At 46.7% G+C, this 20002-nt stretch overlaps 1 protein-coding gene across 28 annotated transcripts in view; it reads left to right on the top strand.

Moving 5' to 3' along the window:
• The window catches only part of DLG2 (discs large MAGUK scaffold protein 2), a 901719-nt gene that overhangs the window by 782400 nt on the left and 99317 nt on the right, over window positions 1-20002 (top strand). Inside the window, exon 1 of one of the 28 annotated variants that reach the window (XM_028725993.2) lies at window positions 10601-10820. The exons of the other annotated variants lie outside the window; for them this stretch is intronic. The gene's annotated coding sequence lies outside the window, so the exon portion shown is untranslated. Of the gene's footprint in view, window positions 1-10600; window positions 10821-20002 lie in introns of those variants that run through there. 28 annotated transcript variants of the gene reach the window in all.

The following is a 20002-nucleotide window of genomic DNA, read 5'->3' as shown; positions in this document are numbered from 1 at the left end:
ACCTCTGTGTGATGGCCTGGGACTCGGGCTCGGACTTGGAACCAGAGGAGTCTCAGTCCGCACTGGATCCTCTGCCTCAGGCGGCATCTGAACCGAGTCTGGGGCCTGATCCTGAAGAGCCCCAGTCTGCACAGGTTCCCCTGCGACAAGCACCAGCTGGGCCGAGTCAGGGGCCTGAGCCTGCCCTGGCTCCAGATGCAGGGATTACTTCATTGCCTTCTGCTGGGCAATCACATTCAGCTGCTCCACTACCAGTTGGGTCAGGAGAGGCTGAGGCGTCCTCTGGGTCTAGTAAACCACCGATGTCTCCCGAGCTGCAGAGACTGAGGTCTGAGAGAAGGAGAGACCTGAGTACTCGCAGGAGGAGTGCTCGCCTTCGGGCAAGACAGGGAGGTGAGTCACTGGGGGATCAGGACCAGCCGTTACCCTGACAGAGATAAAAGGCTGTCGGACCCCGCCCCAGGTTGTGGGAGCAACATTGCTGTATGTTAGATCCTGCCTGAGACCCTGTGCCTGACCTAGCCTGGTTTCCTGCCTTGTGACTTGCCTTGGCCCTGTCGGACTGACTCCTTGCAGAATCCTTGGATTCGGGACCAGACCTGGACTGCGTTGCTCAGGTTAACCCCGGGCCCGGCACACTCTGCTTATAAACTTCCAAGGAAGGAAAGTCCACAACTTCCCTAGGGAGAACGTTCCACTGTCGAACAGCTTTTACTGCCAGAAAGTTCTTCCTGATGTTTAGTCAGAATCTCCTTTCTTGTAACTTGAAGCCATTAGTTCGAGTCCTACCCTCCAGAGCAGGAGAAAGCAAGTTGCACCTGTAGACTGCAGTGAACCTGGCACGTTCCTCATGCAGATGTTCTGCCAGTGAGCTACAGCCCTTCCTGGGTACATGGGGAGACATGAAGCTTCCTTACATCAGATTGTTTGTTAACCTAGCTCAATTGTCTACACTGACTGGTCGTGACTCTCCATGGTTTCAGACAGGTGCTCTCTCCTTGCTCTACTTCCCTTTATTGCGTGTCGAGACCCCAAAACCACCTCCTCGTTGAAGAACAACACACACAAGGACACAGATATTAAGTTAATGTTATTGGGCAAAATTTGGCCACAACTTTATTGATTGATTACAGAATGTGAGCAGTATTGGCTTAGGCATTGAATGGACCCGACTATATCTGACTCCTGCCCATTGCGCACCAAGTCCAGTAAGGGTGAACCACCAGTAAGGGGAGCCCCATTGATGCAGACAAACTCGAGCTCCCCCGGTGTTCCCGATTGGGTTATATAATAACAATAATAATTTATTATTTATACCCCGCCCATCTGGTTGAGTTTCCCCAGCCACTCTGGGCGGCTTCCAATCAAGTGTTAAAAACAATACAGCATTAAATATTAAAAACTTCCCTAAACATGGCTGCTTTCAGATGTCTTTTAAAGAGAAGATAGCTGCTTATTTCCTTCACATCTGAAGGGAGGGCGTTCCACAGGGCGGGCGCCACTACCGAGAAGACCCTCTGTCTGGTTCCCTGTAACCTCACTTCTCGCAATGAGGGAACCACCAGAAGGCCCTCGGTGCTGGATCTGAGTGTACGGGCTGAACGATGGGGGTGGAGACGCTCCTTCAGGTATACAGGACCGAGGCCGCTTAGGGCTTTCACAGTCAGCACCAATACTTTGAATTGTGCTCGGAAATGTACTGGGAGCCAATGCAGATCTCTCAGGACCGGTGTTATGTGGTCCCGGTGGCCGCTCCCAGTCACCAGTCTAGCTGCTGCATTCCGGATTAATTGCAGTTTCCAGGTCACCTTCAAAGGTAGCCCCACGTAGAGCGCATTGCAGTAGTCCAAGAGGGAGATAACCCAGCCCCTCCCCGGGCTTCGGACAAGATCCACACACCTGGATTCCTTTAACGGAATACCCTTAATCTTGGAGGGGCAGGTGATGGCCGCACCTCCCCTCCCCTCTCATAAGGTCATACAATGCCTAACCACCACAAGAGCCTATGTCCTACTTCCCTTTATTTCCAGAGAATGGTGCTCGCTTGGGCATCCTGCACAACGGCAGCCAAATGGTTAATTTCACAGTTGAACTACTTTTCATTACTAGATCGTAGCTCCCCGCAGTACAAGCCGCACATAATGCGTTTGTCATCTGCGGGGGTCATTCTGCTTCTATCACCAAAAGAAATCCAATTTTCTCCCGTGTTATTACATTTTTATGCATTGTCGTTGCAGAATATCCCTCTCCTTTCCTACCCATCATCCAACCCCCATTGCACACAAACACACACACACACACCCCAATCCATGCTTACCAACCAGAGTCACTGTAATATCATTTTGTGTGTGTGCAGTTCACCCCTGAGTGGCATTTTTCAATTATATCTTTTTTAAAATATATTGTATAGCTGCATTATTTACAGGACAAGCATAATGAATCCTTTTTGCAGATGCAGGTGTCATGAGTGACATTAATTTTCATCCTCTCCCTTGAGAGGCGTGTCCCTTTTCTTCTCTCTGTGTGTTGAGTTTGCATCTCTCCAACTGAATGCCTTAACATGGCAGATGTCATTATCATGGTTTAAAAGCAGCAACTGGAAAATCAGTTTACGGTGTGTTCTCCCTTCCTTCTAATCTAATTATTTTTAATAGGGTCGTTCCATAAAGCGACAAATGTTGAGAAGCCTGCTAATACCTTCAACTCATTCACACAATAGTTTTTTCATTGGCACCCCCACGTCCTCAACCCCCCCCCCAAAAAAAAAATTGTGCATGATTTATAAAAATTCTTTGCTCCTCTCATCAATTGAACCACTGGGTGTTCATATAAATTGGATTTTCAGAAAGAGCAACAAAGAAATCATCGTCCAATCTCAGCACACTGGACAACACAATACTTCCCCCAAAGAATCATGGGAATTGTAGTTGCTTTGTAGGTCCTCTATCCCCCTCAAGCAGCTGCGGTTCTCAGAGTCCCCTGGGAATTGGCACTGTTTGTTAAACAACTCAGAATCGTAGCTCTGTGGCGGGTATGGGGGTGGTCTCCCTTAACAAACTACACTTCCCAGGATCCTTTGAGGGGAGCTATGGCAGTTATAAAAGGGATGCAGGTGGCACTGTGGGTTAAACCACAGAGCCTAGGACTTGCCGATCAGAAGGTCGGCGGTTTGAATCCCCACGATGGAGTGAGCTCCCGTTGCTCGGTCCCTGCTCCTGCCAACCTAGCAGTTCGAAAGCACATCAAAGTGCAAGTACATAAATAGGTACTGCTCCGACGGGAAGGGAAAAACGGCATTTCCATGCGCTGCTCTGGTTCGCCAGAAGCAGCTTAGACATGCTGGCCACATGACCCGGAAGCTGTACGCCAGCTCCCTTGGCAAATAAAGCAAGATGAGCGCCACAACCCCAGAGTCGGCCATGACTGGAGCTAATGGTCAGGGGTCCCTTTACCTTTACCTTATGACAGTTTAATAATAATAATAATAATAATAATAATAATAATAATAATAATAATAATTTTATTTATACCCTCCCCGGCCAGAACCGGGTTCAGGGCAGCTAACACCAATAAAATTACAATAAAACGTAATAGAAAAAGAAGAAAAAGTTAATTAAAATACAGGTTAAAATACAATTTAAAATGCAGCCTCATTTTAGTAGTAGCTCATAAATCAAAACCATAAGGGGAGGGGAACATAAGGGTCAGACTGAGTCCAAACCAAAGACCAGGCGGAACAGTCTTGTCAAATCCCACAGTGCCCTGGTCTCAGAATCAAGATGATTCTGCTTCAGATGTATATAGTGCAGATGGGGCCTAAATTACATGGGAGCCCCTAGAGGTACTGCAGGTTGGCGGTTTGAATCCCCATGACGGGGTGAGCTCCTGTTGCTCTGTCCCAGCTCCTGCCAACCTAGCAATTTGAAAGCATGCCAGTGTGAGTAGATAAATAGGTACCACTGTGGCGGGAAGGTAAACAGCATTTCTGTGTGCTCTGGTTTCTGTCACGGTGTCCCATTGCACCAGAAACGGCTTAGTCATGCTGGCCACATGACCCAGAAAAGCTGTCTGTGGACAAACGCCAGCTCTCTCAGCCTGAAAGCCAGATGAGTGCTGCACCCCATAGTCGCCTTTCACTGGACTTAACCGTCCAGGGGTCCTTTACCTATTACCTTTTTATTTCTGTATTAACACTAGTGTGCAGGATACAGTAATGTCACCACCTGCTTATCATCAACCCACTTATCTTCCATGCCCTTCAACATTTTCCTGCTTCAGCAGCTCTTTGAGGATGCTTGATCTCTGTCACACATCCATCCTCTGCACATAGAATTATATAGCGGATCAATGGTCCTAAAGAAGAGGCTTTGAATGACCAGAGAGGTATTAACAAATATAATGTAATACAATGAGAGAGAGAGAGAGAGAGAGAGAGAGAGAGAGAGAGAGATTTTCAGTAAAAGATGGATGGATGGATAGATAGAGATAGATAGATGATAGATAGATAGATAGATAGATAGATAGATAGATAGATAGATGATAGATAGATAGATAGATAGATGATAGATAGATAGATAGATAGATAGATAGATAGATAGATAGATAGATGATAGATAGATAGATAGATAGATAGATAGATAGATGATAGATGATGATAGATAGATTAGATAGATAGATAGATAGATAGATAGATAGATAGATAGATAGATAGATGATAGATAGATAGATAGATGATAGATAGATGATAGATGATAGATGATAGATGATAGATGATAGATAGATAGATAGATAGATAATAGATAGATTCAGTAAAACAAGTCTGCTGCAATTGGCTTTAAATTTTAAGTCAACTCTTCCTTTTTGCCTTAATTTAAATTTTGCCAACTCTGCTTTGCAAACTGTGGTCTTACTTAGCCATGGTTTTCCTCACCATACCCTCCACTGTTTTGCATCTAAACCTGGGGTGGGTAACCTCAGGCCCAGGGACCAAATGTGGCCAAACGCGGCTGGTCCTCTAGGCTCTTCAGAGGCTACACATCCTCCTGATTCACCAGTCCTCCTTTGCGATCTCTCTGAGTGTTTTGGCCTTCCTGAACTTTGTCTTTGAACTTTGACAATGCTGCTTGCCTGCCCGAGTGGAAGACAGAGAGGTTGGTGTGTAGGGTGTGTGGGTGGGTGTTTGTGTGTGTGTGTGGAAACTAGCATCCTGTACAAAGGTAAGATCCACATTAATTGCACTGCCCACTTTCCCCTCTGACCCTACCCATCACTTCCATGTGTTCCCACCCCAGAAAATTGACCAGAAAGTAATGATGACCTTGGGCTGAAAAATGTTCCCTGCCCTTGATTTAGTCTGACTGGGTGCCTTGTCTGGTGGATCCTGCTGGAGGCAGAGAGAGAGAGAGTATGCTCCTTTAAATTCACAACGACTGACAAATTGCACAAGGGTAACTCAAGCAACAAGCTGGAAAAAGAGCCAAGAAGTTACACACCATTAAACAGACTAATATTGGATTCAATAACACGCCACGTGGCTATCCTTTGTGTGCCTTCTCTTTAACAGAGGGAAGGCCAAGTATTCTTTCAGGACAAAAGAAAGAACGAGGGAGTTATTGCATATTGCACAAAGCTCCAGAGGAACCTTAGCAATAGGTAGAGCAGGTGCCAGGAACCTTTGGACCTCCAGGTGTTGCTGGATGACAGCTGCCATCACTCCTGGCCATGTTTCCTGGAGCTCAGCTGCCTCAGAAGGGCCAGAGGTTCATGCTCTGGGACCCAGTGTCCTGCCACTTGCACCTTGATGCAAGCTGACAATATCGGACAATCTGTGGGTCTGCGAGACAGTCCTCCCCCACCCTGGGGAGTCTGCCAGGGCTAATTGCCCCCATATCAGCCCTGAATTACCAGCACGGCTGGGATCCGATCGTATGGGAGTCAGCCATTTCCCACCGCCGGAAACAGGAAGCTGGGGCAAATGCTATCTCAGTCTGGCTGTATCTTCTTGGTGTGGAATGAAAGGGCGACGACATCTTTTCCTTCAACTAATTCAGCAAGATGTCTTGGGCCAGGCAGCCTCCCCTTCTTCCTAAGGCTGTGCCCCATGTGGCAGTGAGTGAACCTCTCAGCTTCAGTGTCTTCTAGTTTCTCAATTTTCCCACTCTTAAGTTTAGTTCTCCACATTAGTTTGTCATTCGAAGCAGCAAACAGGTCCTCGTGAATATTCATCACCATTTTAGTGTTAATATATTCTAAAATATGCAATGTTTGCCTAATATGCACAACTTTCCAAAGCAATTTCCCCTAGCATAATGCTTTTTGGTACGTTATTTTCACTAATATATGAATTTATATGCTAACTTTTGCCTTGGTGTGTGGTTTTTGGTATGCATTACTTGGCTTGAAAGCTGCATTGCAAAATCTGGAGATCTGTGAACATATTGTTTCAGAATGTGTGAATTAGGTAGGTTCACCTTTACATGTGAACTGGACTGAATTTCTCCCCCATCTCTAACAGACTTCCTCTTGTGCAACAGAACATCCTGCTTCTCTCCCCTGAAACCCATCCCCTCACGCACCTTCAAAATATTCTTCAGAGTGTTGGGGGATGCTATAGAGCAGTTTTTTTTAGGCTGTGTGGGGAGAAGAGAGGAGAGGAAGCCCATTGAATGAGCAGATAGATACATCTCATGCAACAATAGGGACAACTCCTAAAACATTTAAAGTCCTTTTTGTGTCGCTCTAAACAAAGAGCGAGGCAAGCGAGAGTGCTTGACTGTCCCTTGATAGGAGCTATCAAGCTTTCATAGCCTTGGTTTTCATGTAGACTCTTCTGCCTGGCTAAAATGCAATTGCAGGCAAGGTGTTTCCTGATCGGCTCAGTAAACCTGGCTGTTCCCTGAATAGCCTTGCTGCTTAACAATAGGTCTTCTGATAGGCTGGATCCACAGTCTAGTCAATAGTACGAATGGCTATTCAAGCCACATCCAGCCAGCCTCATTGATTGTTCCATCTCCCAGGAACAAGGCTGGGTCGTCTTATCAATTGCTCTTTCCTAATCAAGCTATTTGTATTCCCACTGCTCTAAAGAAACCATCAAGAAGAAACCTCCTCATTTAAAGCAAAACATTGGGGGAAAGCCATAGCTGAGTGGTGGTTTCACCTGCCTGAAATCATGGTGAGCTAGGTGGACACCGTATAAGACGGCTTCCTATGTTCCTAAGCTCTCAGTGGAAGAGCAGGGCAATGTGGGAAGATGCACTCCTTCAGATATCATGGTCCTAAGCCATTTAGGGAAATGTAATCATGCTATTCAGCATCATCATGAAGGTAAAGGGACCCCTGACCATTAGGTCCAGTCATGACCGACTCTGGGGTTGTGGCGCTCATCTCCATTATTGGCCGAGGGAGCCGGCGTACAGCTTCCGGGTCATGTGGCCAGCAAACCAGAGCAGCGCAAGGAAACGCCGTTTACCTTCCTGCCGGAGTGGTACCTATTTATCTACTTGCACTTTAACATGCTTTCAAACTGCTAGATTGGCAGGAGCAGGGACCGAGCAACGGGAGCTCACCCTGTCGCAGGGATTCGAACCGTCCACCTTCTGATCGGCAAGTCCTAGGCTCTGTGGTTTAACCCACAGTGCCACCCGTGTCCCACTATCATCATACTAATGTAAAAAGCATCCTCCACCCCACTGTAGCCAACCAACTAACTACGGGTAGCCCAGAAGAAGTATATGATCCCAACAGCACTCTACTGAGTGTCCTTTGCAGCAACTGATAATTCAGCGGATTAAGGAGCAACATTACCAAAACAGCAACAACAACACCCAAGCCTAGTGGGGAAAGACTGGATGGCTCTAGGAGAGGATTGGGTAAATTCATGGAGGATAATGTAGTCAGTGGTCACTAGCCTACAGTCTGAGGCAGTAAGGCTTCTAAATAACTGCTTTTGGAAACCATAGGAGGGGAGAGTGTTTTTGTGTTCGGGTCCCGAATGTGGATTCCCTGCAGGCATCTTGTTGGCCACTGTGGAACAGGAAGCTGGACTTGATGGGTCATTGGCCTGATCCAGCAGGGGTTTTTTTGTTTTTAAGAATGGTGAGTCCACCGCCACATCTTCAGCCCTGCTGCAGAGATCAAGGGCACCATTCTCAGAGCACCACTATGAGAAGAACAATTGGAGTACAGTGGTACCTCGGGTTACATATGCTTCAGGTTACATACGCTTTAGGTTACAGACTCCGCTAACCTAGAAATAGTGCTTCAGTTTAAGAACTTTGCTTCAGGATAAGAACAGAAATCAGGCTCTGGCGGTCCGGCAGCAGCAGGAGGCCCCATTAGCTAAAGTCGTGCTTCAGGTTAAGAACAGTTTCAGGTTAAGAACAGACCTCCAGAACGAATTAAGTACTTAGCCCGAGGTACCACTGTAAATCAGGCTGGGGATTGTCAAATGAACTGCCTTCACCCAGATAAATCTGCCTAGGTCCTGAGATCAGCTACAGAGTTCCTCCTCATAGGCCTGACTTTAAGGTCATTTGGACTGACAGGCACCAAAGACAGGGCCTTCATGGGGGTGGCCCCATGTCTGTGGAACTCCCAAATGTGTGGCCTCGTCAGTACAAGCTTTTAAAATGGGTAATAATAATAATAATAATAATAATAATAATAATCCAACTTATTTCAGGATGTGTTCTTCATAGACTTTTAGTCTGCTGGCCTGAAGCTGTTCCGAGTTGTTTTCATCAGTTATGTAATGATGCTCGCTGGCCTGCAAACTTGTAGGCTGTTGTTTTAAGCATGCTCTTTTATTGAAACATGACTGGGCATTTTCTAATGGCTGTTTTATATAAGCCACCTTGCGAGGCCTTTAGGCTTTAAAAGGGAGCCTAAAAATAATAAAGGAAGGAAATCCAGGGCATGACTCTGATCCCTTCTTGCCCACTTTTGACAGTGTGAGAAGCTTGTCCCAAACTCCATTTTTAACCTGGGCGTTTTGAATGGGATGTGAGCATTCCAAGCTCCAAACTTCCTTTCCCCAGGAAAAAGAGTGTGGAAACATCCCAGGGCCACATTCCATTACAAAGAACATTCTGGGGTCCACATTTGGCCCCAGGTCCTGTGATTCCTTGGGACGTGGGTGGCGCTGTGGGTTAAACCACAGAGCATAGGACTTGCCGATCAGAAGGTCGGCGGTTCGATTCCCCACAACAGGGTGAGCTCCCATTGCTCGGTCCCTGCTCCTGCCAACCTAGCAGTTCAAAAACACTGGCTTTGAGGGGGGGACTCTCTGTGTATTCTGTTGGGATTGGAGAAAAAAATTCTGCTTTCCCCCAAATTGTGGAGAGGGAAGCTCAGAATCACCACCACCTTGAGCCAAATACTCCTACTACTTAGTCTTCGAGAGCCAGTGTGGTGTAGCAGTTAAGAGTGATAGACTCGTAATCTGGTGAACCAGGTTCACTTCCCCGCTCCTCCACATGCAGCTCCTGGGTGACCTTGGGCCAGTCACACTTCTCTTAAGTCTCTCAGCCTCACTCACCTCACAGAGTGTTTGTTGTGGGGGAGGAAGGGAAAGGAGAATGTTAGCCGCTTTTAGACTCCTTAGGGTAGTGATAAAGCGGGATATCAAATCCAAACTCCTCCTCCTCTTCTTCTGTATCACATTTATGCCCCCTCTTTTCTCCAAAGAGTTCAAGGTAGTTGTTCTCCCCATTTTATCCTCACAACAACCATGTGAGGTTGGTCAGACTGAGGATGAATAACTGACCCGAGGCCGAGCTTCATGGCTGAGTGGGGATTTGAACCCGGGCCTCCCACATCCTAGTCCAAAACTCTTAACCAGTGCCTTTTTTCGGGGGGGTGGGGAATGCAGGGGTACGCATACCCCTAAACATTTTGTGAATCTAAGTTTGGCCTCATTGAGGGGCAGCATTTCAATATGAGTAGGAATTATTATTATTATTATTATTATTATTATTATTATTATTATTATTATTATTTGTTCCCCGCCCATCTGGCTGGGTTTCCCCAGCCACTCTGGGCGGCTTCCAACAAAGATTTAAAATACATTAAAATGTAACTAGGAAAATGAGAGTACACCTAAACATATTTTTTTTTGGGGGGGGGGGAGCACTGCTCTTAACCATCATACCACACTGTGAAGAACCTCAGTGATTTTGCCCATTGCCCACTGAATTTAAACCACCCTCCCTTTCAAGGGGGGGGGTGCTGCTTCCCCACACTGCGTGCCCAAAGTAGTTCACACAGCACACTTGAACAGCAAGGGTGACCCCCATTTCCCCCCCCCCCCCGCTTTATAAATGAGTTTAGCGCTGACCCAGCTGGGCCTATTTCTGGCACCCTAAATGCCTGTCCTGACCCTCCTGCTGGCCTTAATGCAGACTTGGCCGTTCCACCTTAACAAGGTGCTGTGAGTGACAATTGAGGATGCTGCACAGAGCAGAGGGTGGTTGCTGCAGCCTGCCATTGGCTTGCGCTTGTGCATCCTAAGCACCAATTACAGTCCCCGCTGCCAGCTCTAATGTGTTTATTGGGATGAGTTATAACCGAATACATGTACACAGGCTGTGTGTGTGTGTGTGTGTGTGTGTGTGTGTGTGTGTGCCTCGTTGAATGACCTCCCTCTGTGATGTAAAATATGAGAGTCTGGGAGCTACCCGTTTTATAATTCATCAGATTCAGTGACTGAGCAGAGCTGCTTGGCTTAATTATAAAGGCAAGTGCGAACTCAGCGGCTGACAGGGGGGATCTTGAAAGAGCTGGAGCACCCTGCTTTTGTTCCAGCGAAACCTGCCTTTTGGGTGAGTGATGTGGCTTCAGTTCTCCTCCCAGATGCCGGCAAATCTGTCTCGTTGCTTTTGGATGCGTCCCTCTGACCTAGGTAGTTGTCACCGGCGCAGGCAGAGGCTTAGAATCATTTCTGTGCCTTGTCATTTTATGACCTGGTGTCAGATTTGGGGGCTGAGAGAAGAGGAAGGGGGGGAAGTGCATGTCTGAATTCTTCACCAAAATTTTGCAACACTCCCATCTCCCCCCAAAAAGACACTCCAATAATCATAATATCTAAGTTTCTGGCTTTTTCGGTACGCCAGTCTTGGGGAATGCAACTGAGGATAAATCAAAGGCTAGCATCCCTGCTTTTTGGATGGTTTGCATTTGCTGCTAAGAGGAGAAAGTGATGTAGCTTTTGTTAACTAGAGACAGTGCGGGGGGGGAGAGAAAGAGAGAGGGAGAAGAATTTGTTTCTGTCACTGTTTCCCTGCAATTCTGATATGTGTGTCATTTTGATTCTAATTTAGTCTTGGATAGCTGGATAATTTTGTGTTTCCTGCATCAAGACGCTGGGAGAGACTTGCATGCTAAGGGTTGGTTTTTTGGGGGGGTAACCAGTTTCACTGCTCTATGCTAAAAGACAAGTTCAAATGAATTCCAAAAGGGGACCTTTTGTTGCTGTCATTCAGCAAGAAAGGAACAGAGTCCAATACTTCCCCCGCCATCCTGTCCTGTGTTACAGTAAATACCCCAAATTTGGTGGAGGCTGACATTTGCATTTGCATGCTCTCATTCCCCAAGGCAGCGTTTTTTAAAAGTCTGGAAATGCAGAGATGCAGCAGTGAGGGTTGACTATCGCCAAATGGGATTGTCAGCTTCCACAGGCTGGGTGTCCAGCAAAGTGAGAGAAATACGTAATCTAGTTTTAGACAGTCATGAAATTCATCTTGAGATTAGCAGCTGGTGTAAATGTGAACTTTCACCACTGTAACATACGGATGTACCCCCCTAGCACCTAAGTATCTATCACTTTGTGCAGAGGATGATGAAGGAGCTCAGAAAAGCTTGTGCCACAGCAAACGGGTTAAATATTCAGCGTGGCACAAGATCCGTGGTTGTTCTAGATTCAAATGAATGATTTGTACACCCCAAATCTTGGATGAAAACGACATTGGGGAAGAAAGCCTGCTATGGACTCTGATCTCCCTGTTGCTGCATGCTGTTGTTGATTATTTATTTAAGTAAACAACAGGCAGTTATTCATTGCTTTCGTTGCTCCTTGCTTTGTGTTGACCTGTACTTTAAGTAGTGGGGGGGGGGGGAGAGAGAGCACAATTAATTTACACCAGATCCTCCCCCTGGGAGCTCTGCAAGATCAATAAGTCCATCATTTCTTAGTTCTACTTGAAAGAACCCTAAAGCATTTTTCATATCCCTCTATTTATCTATTTCATTTCGTGTGTTTGTGTGTGTGTGTTTCATCATACACATACAGTATAGACATATTTGCTTGTCATCAAAGGCAACTCAGCATGGATCAGTCTCTGGGATCCAAGACGCTTGGAAGAACAACACCTGGTGGCTTACCGTAATACTTTTCTGGATGGTGGTCTGCAAGGCTTCATTGATCGCTTCTATGATTTGCCTTGTTCCTCGCCACTGCCTTTGCATAGGCTGCTGCCACGTGCTACTGTAGCACAGTGGCTAAGAGGCCAAGCAGCGAACCACCAAGTGCCCAGTTCGTATCTTACCAAGGCCACCAACTCTCTTGGTAGCCTTTGTGTTAAGATTTAGCAGCATTGTTCTTAGCCCTAAATATGCTGGTTTCTCCCAGTCTCAACCTTCTTCCCTGCAGTCAGGGATGGTAAGAAGACCTTACAGGGTTGTTTTGTAGGGATTTCTGGGAGGGTCATGAAAACGAAGTGCTTTTAACACCCTAACCTGCAATTTAAATGCTAAGCATCTTTAACAGATTATATATCTGAGCCTTTTTGAGCGGATATTTTCGAAAAAGGGGAGAGGGGTCTTTCTCCTTGGAAGGGAAGAAGGGAAGAAGATACACTTTCCTTTGGGAAGACCCCAAGTGGGAGGGCGAAGGGATGAGGATATTTTTAGCAACGAAGTACACTGCTCCTCATTGTCTCCTGAAAATCAAATTGAGCTAATTTGTGGGAAAGAGCGGGATGGGTGGAATTGCACATGTTTTCCCTCTCTGGCAGATGTCTACAATTAATGACAGCAGTTCTGGGTTCCACTCACCCCACTCCACCCAAACACACACACACACACACACACACACACACACACACCTGCTTATCTGGCGATGCACAACTTTTAAATGATATTTCGCCCTTCCATCTACCATGCACTGAAATAGAAAGCTGCTCTCATAACGTAAAGGTAAAGGTACCCCTGCCCGTACGGGCCAGTCTTGACAGACTCTAAGGTTGTGCGCCCATCTCACTCAAGAGGCCGGGGGCCAGCGCTGTCCGGAGACACTTCCGGGTCACGTGGCCAGCATGACAAGCTGCATCTGCCGAGCCAGCGCAGCCAATTACCTTCCCACTAGTAAGCGGTCCCTATTTATCTACTTGCACCCGGGGGTGCTTTCGAACTGCTAGGTTGGCAGGCGCTGGGACCGAACGATGGGAGCGCACCCCGCCGTGGGGATTCGAACTGCCGACCTTTCGATCGGCAAGCCCTAGGCACTGAGGCTTTTACCCACAGCGCCACCCGCGTCCCTGCTATAGTCGCTCCCTATTTCCATCTACTGTCTTCTCCTCCTAAGACCTCGGACAGAGGTTTTTCCAAGTCGAGCTCCCCACCCCCACCCCAAGTGAAGATCCCACAGATTGAAACATGTGCTCTCCAGGATGGTGGAGACAAAACTGGATTGTGGAGAGCTCCAACGTGATCTCTCCGAGCTCGGTGAACGGAGACTTTGGCAAATGCGAGGGTATAGTGATGTCCATTGGGACAACAGCAGCAGCAAACACCCCTAGCTTCACATATAGCTTTGCAACTCCCCTCCAATTAAATATTAGACTGGCACCATCTCGTTTGCCTTTCTGGTGCCTACTGCCTTGAAACAAGCCTTCTAAGTAGAAATCTTCCCCAATCTGTCTCTGTACTGGAATTGTTTTAAATATGTTTTATTTCCTTTATTGCCTTTCTCCCTGGGTTCTTTTCGGAGGAAGGGCAGAATATAAATGTATTGAATTGATGAATTCATGAACACTGATTTTTTTTGGGGGGAGGGGGGCATCTCTGCTGGCAAGTGACTGACCAGCAAAGAGTATATTGAGGCTCTGCATTGAAAATGTCAATCCGGTGCCTGGGAGCTGTGAAAAAGGCAAATTTCACGTTCAGGATAATTAGTAAAGGGACTGAATAAAATTGCCAATATTGTAAGGTCTTTTTTTTTTTCAAATTTGCTGTTGCTGTTGCTGTGGTTGGTTGCTACCCTGTCTATCAGGACAGAAATCCTTCCAAGTAACAAAAGATCTGTTAAGGAAGCAAAGTAGTCATATTCGAACGTTGAGTATTTATCAGGATCTTTTCCACAGGGCACTTGTGACAGATGACCCTATGGAGATCGCTGTGGGGTGGGAAGGAAATGTCTAGGTGTAGCATCCCTGATGCCATTTTCGCCTGCCTCCCTCTTTTTCAGTTCTGATTGCTTCATCTCAAACAGGATATTGTAGAGTTGGGTGGTGTGCAGAAAAGAGCAGCCCAAATTGATCAGGAGGAAAAAGAAATGAGTAATGGAGGAAGGTCAAGACAGAGGTGTATAAAATTAGGTGTGGTGTGGTGGAGAGATGGAAGTTCTTCTGGCCATCCCTGGAACCCAATAACACCATCCCAGTGAAGCTGGGAGCTGGGAGGTTCAGCATGGAAGAAGGGAGATGATTCTTCACACAGTGTATTGAATTTGCTTCCACAAGGTGTGCCGAGGGCCACCAACTTACCTCGGAGAATCATAGAGTTGGAAGGGACCCTGGGGGTCATCTTGTCCAACCCCCCTGCAATGTAGGAACATGCAGCTGTCCCTGCACCACACTGAGCCAGTGTGGTGTAGTGGTTAAGAGCGGTGGACTCGTAATCTGATGAACCGGGTTTGCTTCCCCGCTCCTCCACATGCAGCTGCTGGGTGACCGTGGGCTAGTCACACTTCTCTGAAGTCTCTCAGCCTCACTCACCTCACAGAGTGTTTGTTGTGGGGGAGGAAGGGAATGGAGAATGTTAGCCGCTTTGAGACTCCTTCGGGTAGTGATAAAGCGGGATATCAAATCCAAACTCCTCCTCCTCTTCTTCTTGGGAATCGAACCTGCAACCTTGGTGTTGTCAGCACCACATTCTAACCGACTGAGCTATCCAGCGTTTCTTATTCAGAAATTAAGAGGGCTTTCAAAGGGTGTTAGGCAAATCTCTATAGGATAAGGTGAGCCATACTGCATCCAGAATGAAAGGCACCTTGCTTCTGAATATCCGTGCTGGGGACCAAAGTGGGAAATGGTTATTGCCCTCAGGTCTTTGAGAGGGTCGCGGCTTATGCTAGAGTGTATGCCTTGCTGCAAGAGTACATATCCTTTGCACGCAGAAGGTCCCCCAGGTTCAATCCCCAGCACAATCCCTTGCGCTTCCAGGTAAGGGAGAGCCTCTGGCAGCCAGTGTAGAAAATACTGAGCTACAGTAAATGGTCCAATGGGTCTCACTCTGTATAAAGAAGCTCCCAATGGATCTACGCCCTGCTTGTGAGCTTCCTGTAGTCATCTGGTTGGCCACTGTGGAAATCAGGATGTTGGACTGTATAGGCTTTGGCCCTGATCCAGCAGGGCTCGTCTTGTGTTCTTATATTTATATGCATACTAGAATATTTCTTGTTCATCTGAAAGCATCCTTTCAATATCAGATTTTTTCCCCCAGAAATAGTAAGCCTGAAAGTCTATGAACCCCTCTCCCATTCTTTCTGCAGACTCTGCAACTGCATCCATCTGTCAGAGTATTTGCATTGTGCTTATCACCATGGGTACCATTATAAGCGATGCTGGGGAAACGAACCATAAAAATATGCACACTGCAGCTGGGGGAATAAACAAATGAAGGCGCTCGGCAGAGGACTGTTGGGGCGGTCTGGCAACTAGTGAGCTGTATAACTAAGTTAGCGTGGTTCAAATGATAGTAATGGACATAAGCCTGGGAAATCTTGGCTCAGGCCTCTTAGTCAGAGACATTTGATGAACTCTGGAGCAGATAATCCCCTCTCTCAGATACACAGTGCAATCCTGTGCACGTCTACTCAGAAGTAAGCCCCGTTGAGTTGAATGCAGCTTTCTTCTAGGTGAGTATCGGACTTCCGCCTCACTTTTCTAAACATAAAACCAGATTCAAACTTTGTAAAATCGCTATTAGAAGCTGACAGGCTCGCTTCCGGAAAAGTTGGAATGTTGGTGCATATTCCATAGCATCGCATGAGCTTAAATCAGTGTCAGATGTTTTGTGGCTGGATGTGCAATATAGCATCATACCCTCTAACTGCTTGAGGGTGTATAGTACCCCAGGGGAGGACATGGCTGGCTGGCAGGAACCCTCAACTCGAGCTGTTCTCCTAGGAGGTCAGAGTTTCCTGCAAGGTTTCGTTGCGTAACATTAAAACTAAAACTGCAGGGACAAGAGTTTTATGTGCTTGACTTAAACTAGCATGGCTTGCTTGTCTTGAAGAAAATTGGTCCAAACCTGGGGCGCCACCACTGTGAAGGCTCTCCCCCATTTAATGGAAGATGGAAGAGCCCTAGTTCAGTAGCAGAGTATCTGCTTTGCATCAGGAAGGTTCAATCCTGGGTATCTCCAGGTAGAGCTCCCATCTGAAACCCTAGCGAGCTGCAGCCAGTCATGGGAGACGATGCTGAGCTAGATGGAACAATGTTGCCTGGTGCCATTCTGTGCTCTTATTGTGGTCATTGTTTTGGGGGCGGATGACTTGCCCTTTTCCCTTTTTTTGCAGTGGGTTATGAGTCTATAAACTGATCCGTTGAAATGAAGTCCAGAAATATTGGAGGTGGCACTCTGCTTCAGTAGTAAGCTGCCAGAATTATACTGAAACAGGTGGCCAAAATGTCTTTTGGAGGGGGCTAGCATTTGTTCCTTCCAGTCTGGCATGCTGTGGCAGCCATTGCGTTTGACAACGGCTGGCATGGGAGATTCTGGGCATGTTGTGGCTGAAATCCCATGCGCTTTTGAAAGGGGCTTACAGCTACTCCGGTATCAATCCGCGTGCATCAACCACCATCAGACAAATCACACCTTTTCAGCTTTAAATGCTGCCATACTCTTCCAGCCAGAACGTCCCAGCTTCAGCTCCCAGTTTCTCCAAGTAGGGCTGGGGAAACCTCCTGGTCTGCAACTCTAGAGAGCTTCTGCCAGTCAGTGTAGACAATGCTGAGTTAGATGGACCAGTGGTCCAACTCGGTGCAAGGCAGCTCCCTGTGCTATCCCTGCTGGTGGTCTGCACTGAATTAAAACCAGGCTAAGAAACCCTGGTTTTGTCCCCACTTCCATTTCCTTGACTGCCTCCTGCACTTCTCTCCAGGAAAACTGAAAAGACTGGGGCAAAGCCTTGGCAGTTTCCCCAATGCTTTAAAAAAGAAAGTCTACTTCTGTGCACATCTGCAAGGTTGCTATTCATAGCACATGCGAAATGCGCTGGCTTTCCGCGTCAAATGCTGAGGACCCCGTGCTCTTGAAAGAGCACATTTTTAGCCCTGAAGCCCTCGAGCTTTATACGTGAAGGGAAAGCATATGGTTTTTGCATGACACCTCCCCAAAATATAACACATATAGCTCAGTGGTAGAGCATCTGATTGTTGTTGTTTAGTCGTTTAGTCGTGTCCGACTCTTCGTGACCCCCTGGACCAGAGCACACCAGGCACCTCTGTCCTCCACTACCTCTCGCAGTTTGGTCAAACTCATGCTGGTAACCTCGAAAATACTATCCAACCATCTCGTCCTCTGTCGCTCCCTTCTCCTTGTGCCCTCCATCTTTCCCAGCATCAGTCTCTTCTCTTCTCATGAGGTGGCCAAAGTACTGGAGCCTCAGCTTCACGATCTGTCCTTCCAGTGAGCACTCAGGGCTGATTTCCTTAAGAATGGATGTGTTTGATCTTCTTGCAGTCCATGGGACTCTCAAGAGTCTTCTCCAGCACCATAATTCAAAAGCATCAATTCTTCGGTGATCAGCCTTCTTTATGGTCCAGCTCTCACTTCCATACATCACTACTGGGAAAACCATGGCTTTAACTATAGGGACCTTTGTTGGCAAGGTGACGTCTCTACTTCTCAAGATGCTGTCTAGGCCTGTCATTGCCCTTCTCCCAAGAAGCAGGTGTCTTTTAATTTCGTGGCTGCTGTCACCATCTGCAGTGATCATGGAGCCCAAGAAAGTAAAATCTCTCACTGCCTCCATTTCTTCCCCTTCTATTTGCCAGAAGGTGATGGGACCAGTGCCCAAAACTCCATGGACAAAGACAACAGAGAATCTGATTAGCACACATGATTTCCTAGTTTCAGTCCCCAGTATCTCCAGGTAGAGAAGTCCTGTCAAAAATGCTGGAGAGTCGCTGCTAGTTATTGTACGTACATCATACTGAACTAGGTGAACCAGTGGCCTGATTCAGTAACCAGCAGCTTCCAGTGTTTCTTCATTGGAGCTAAATGGAGATGCTTATGGTGCTGTTGCAGAGGCTGTAATGTCTCCTGTTAAACCACTGTTCCTATAGTGGTAGAGTGCTTGCTTTCCATGCATAAAGTCCCAGGTTCAATCCTGGGCATGTTCAGGTAGGGAATGTTGATTGTCAGAAACCCTGCCAGTCAGAGTAGAATAATAATAATAATAATAATAATAATAATAATAATAATAATAATAATAATAATTTATTTATATCCCAGCCACTCTGGGCGGCTTCCAAAAAATATTAAAATACTGTAATACATCAAACATCAAAAGCTTCCCTAAACAGGGCTGCCTTCAGGTGTCTTCTAAAGGTCTGGTAGTTGTTCTTCTCTTTGACATCTGGTGGGAGGGCGTTCCACAGGGTGGGTGCCACTACCGAGAAGGCCCTCTGCCTGGTTCCCTGTAACTTGGCTTCTCGCAGTGAGGGAACTGCCAGAAGGCCCTCGGCGCTGGACCTCAGTGTCCGGGTAGAACGATGGGGGTGGAGACGCTCCTTCAGAGCTAGATGGGCCAGTGCGTTTGACTTGGTGTCATGCAGCTTCCTATGTTCCAATGTGTTCAGTGAATGGGTGAGAGGAAAGCCGAATTGCACCCACCAGACACATTCTCTAACACCGGCACATGGGGCTCAGGGTTTCCATTTGTAGGTGGAACGCTACATGGGGCTTTCTCAGTAATGCCTAATGGGAAGCTGCTGTCTACAGACACCAGACATGGTGATGTTGGGAGAATGGACGGTGGGTTTGATCCTGCTCCCTCATAATGCATCATGTGTGTGCACATGCATGCATGCAGGAAGCTGCATTAGAGGAGCACACCTATTGCCATGGGTTGTAAGAAGGCAGCAATTGCCATCTCAACCCATATTTGTCACAGTTAGCGCCGTTTCCATTTTGCTGCACTTCGGTTTCCCCCCAATGCAACATATTTTGTCTCTCTGCCTGCTATTTTACGTGAGTTATGTAACTGTTCATCTAACTTTCACAAATTACATTCATTTCAATGCAAAGGGAACATGAATACAAATTTTAAAAAGTAATTGATTACAAGTTTTTTTGTGGACTTTTTTTTTTAAAAAAAACTAGTCCAGCAACAACATGAACAAATCCCAGTTTTATTTGTATGTCTGACTTCCATTCCTGACCATAGATGAGCATACAAACTGCTGCAATTTCCACTTCCTTTTCCATTTTTATCTGAATTCTTCAACATCCTTTCTGTTGCCAGGCTCACTGAATCTCTGCTAAGTGATGGTTAGAATCTAGATTTTACTATTCTTTCTCAGGAGGAACATCTGAGACATTCTGAGAGGGGTTTGCAGAAATTGCACTTCTCCAGATGACCTATTTACTGAGCATTCGTTCTGTTTTGCTGGCATGAAGTTTATGCAGAGGTTAAATTATATCCCGTCTTTATTGTGCATTTCTGTTGATCATTCTTCCTGCATTCACCCCGATTTGCTTTTGGGGGAGATTTAAACAT

The sequence above is a fragment of the Podarcis muralis genome, chromosome 4 (assembly GCF_964188315.1).
Source record: "Podarcis muralis chromosome 4, rPodMur119.hap1.1, whole genome shotgun sequence".
Classification (NCBI taxonomy): domain Eukaryota; kingdom Metazoa; phylum Chordata; class Lepidosauria; order Squamata; family Lacertidae; genus Podarcis; species Podarcis muralis.
Note: the sequence above shows the minus strand (reverse complement) of the source record. Positions and strands in the feature narration are given on the sequence as shown.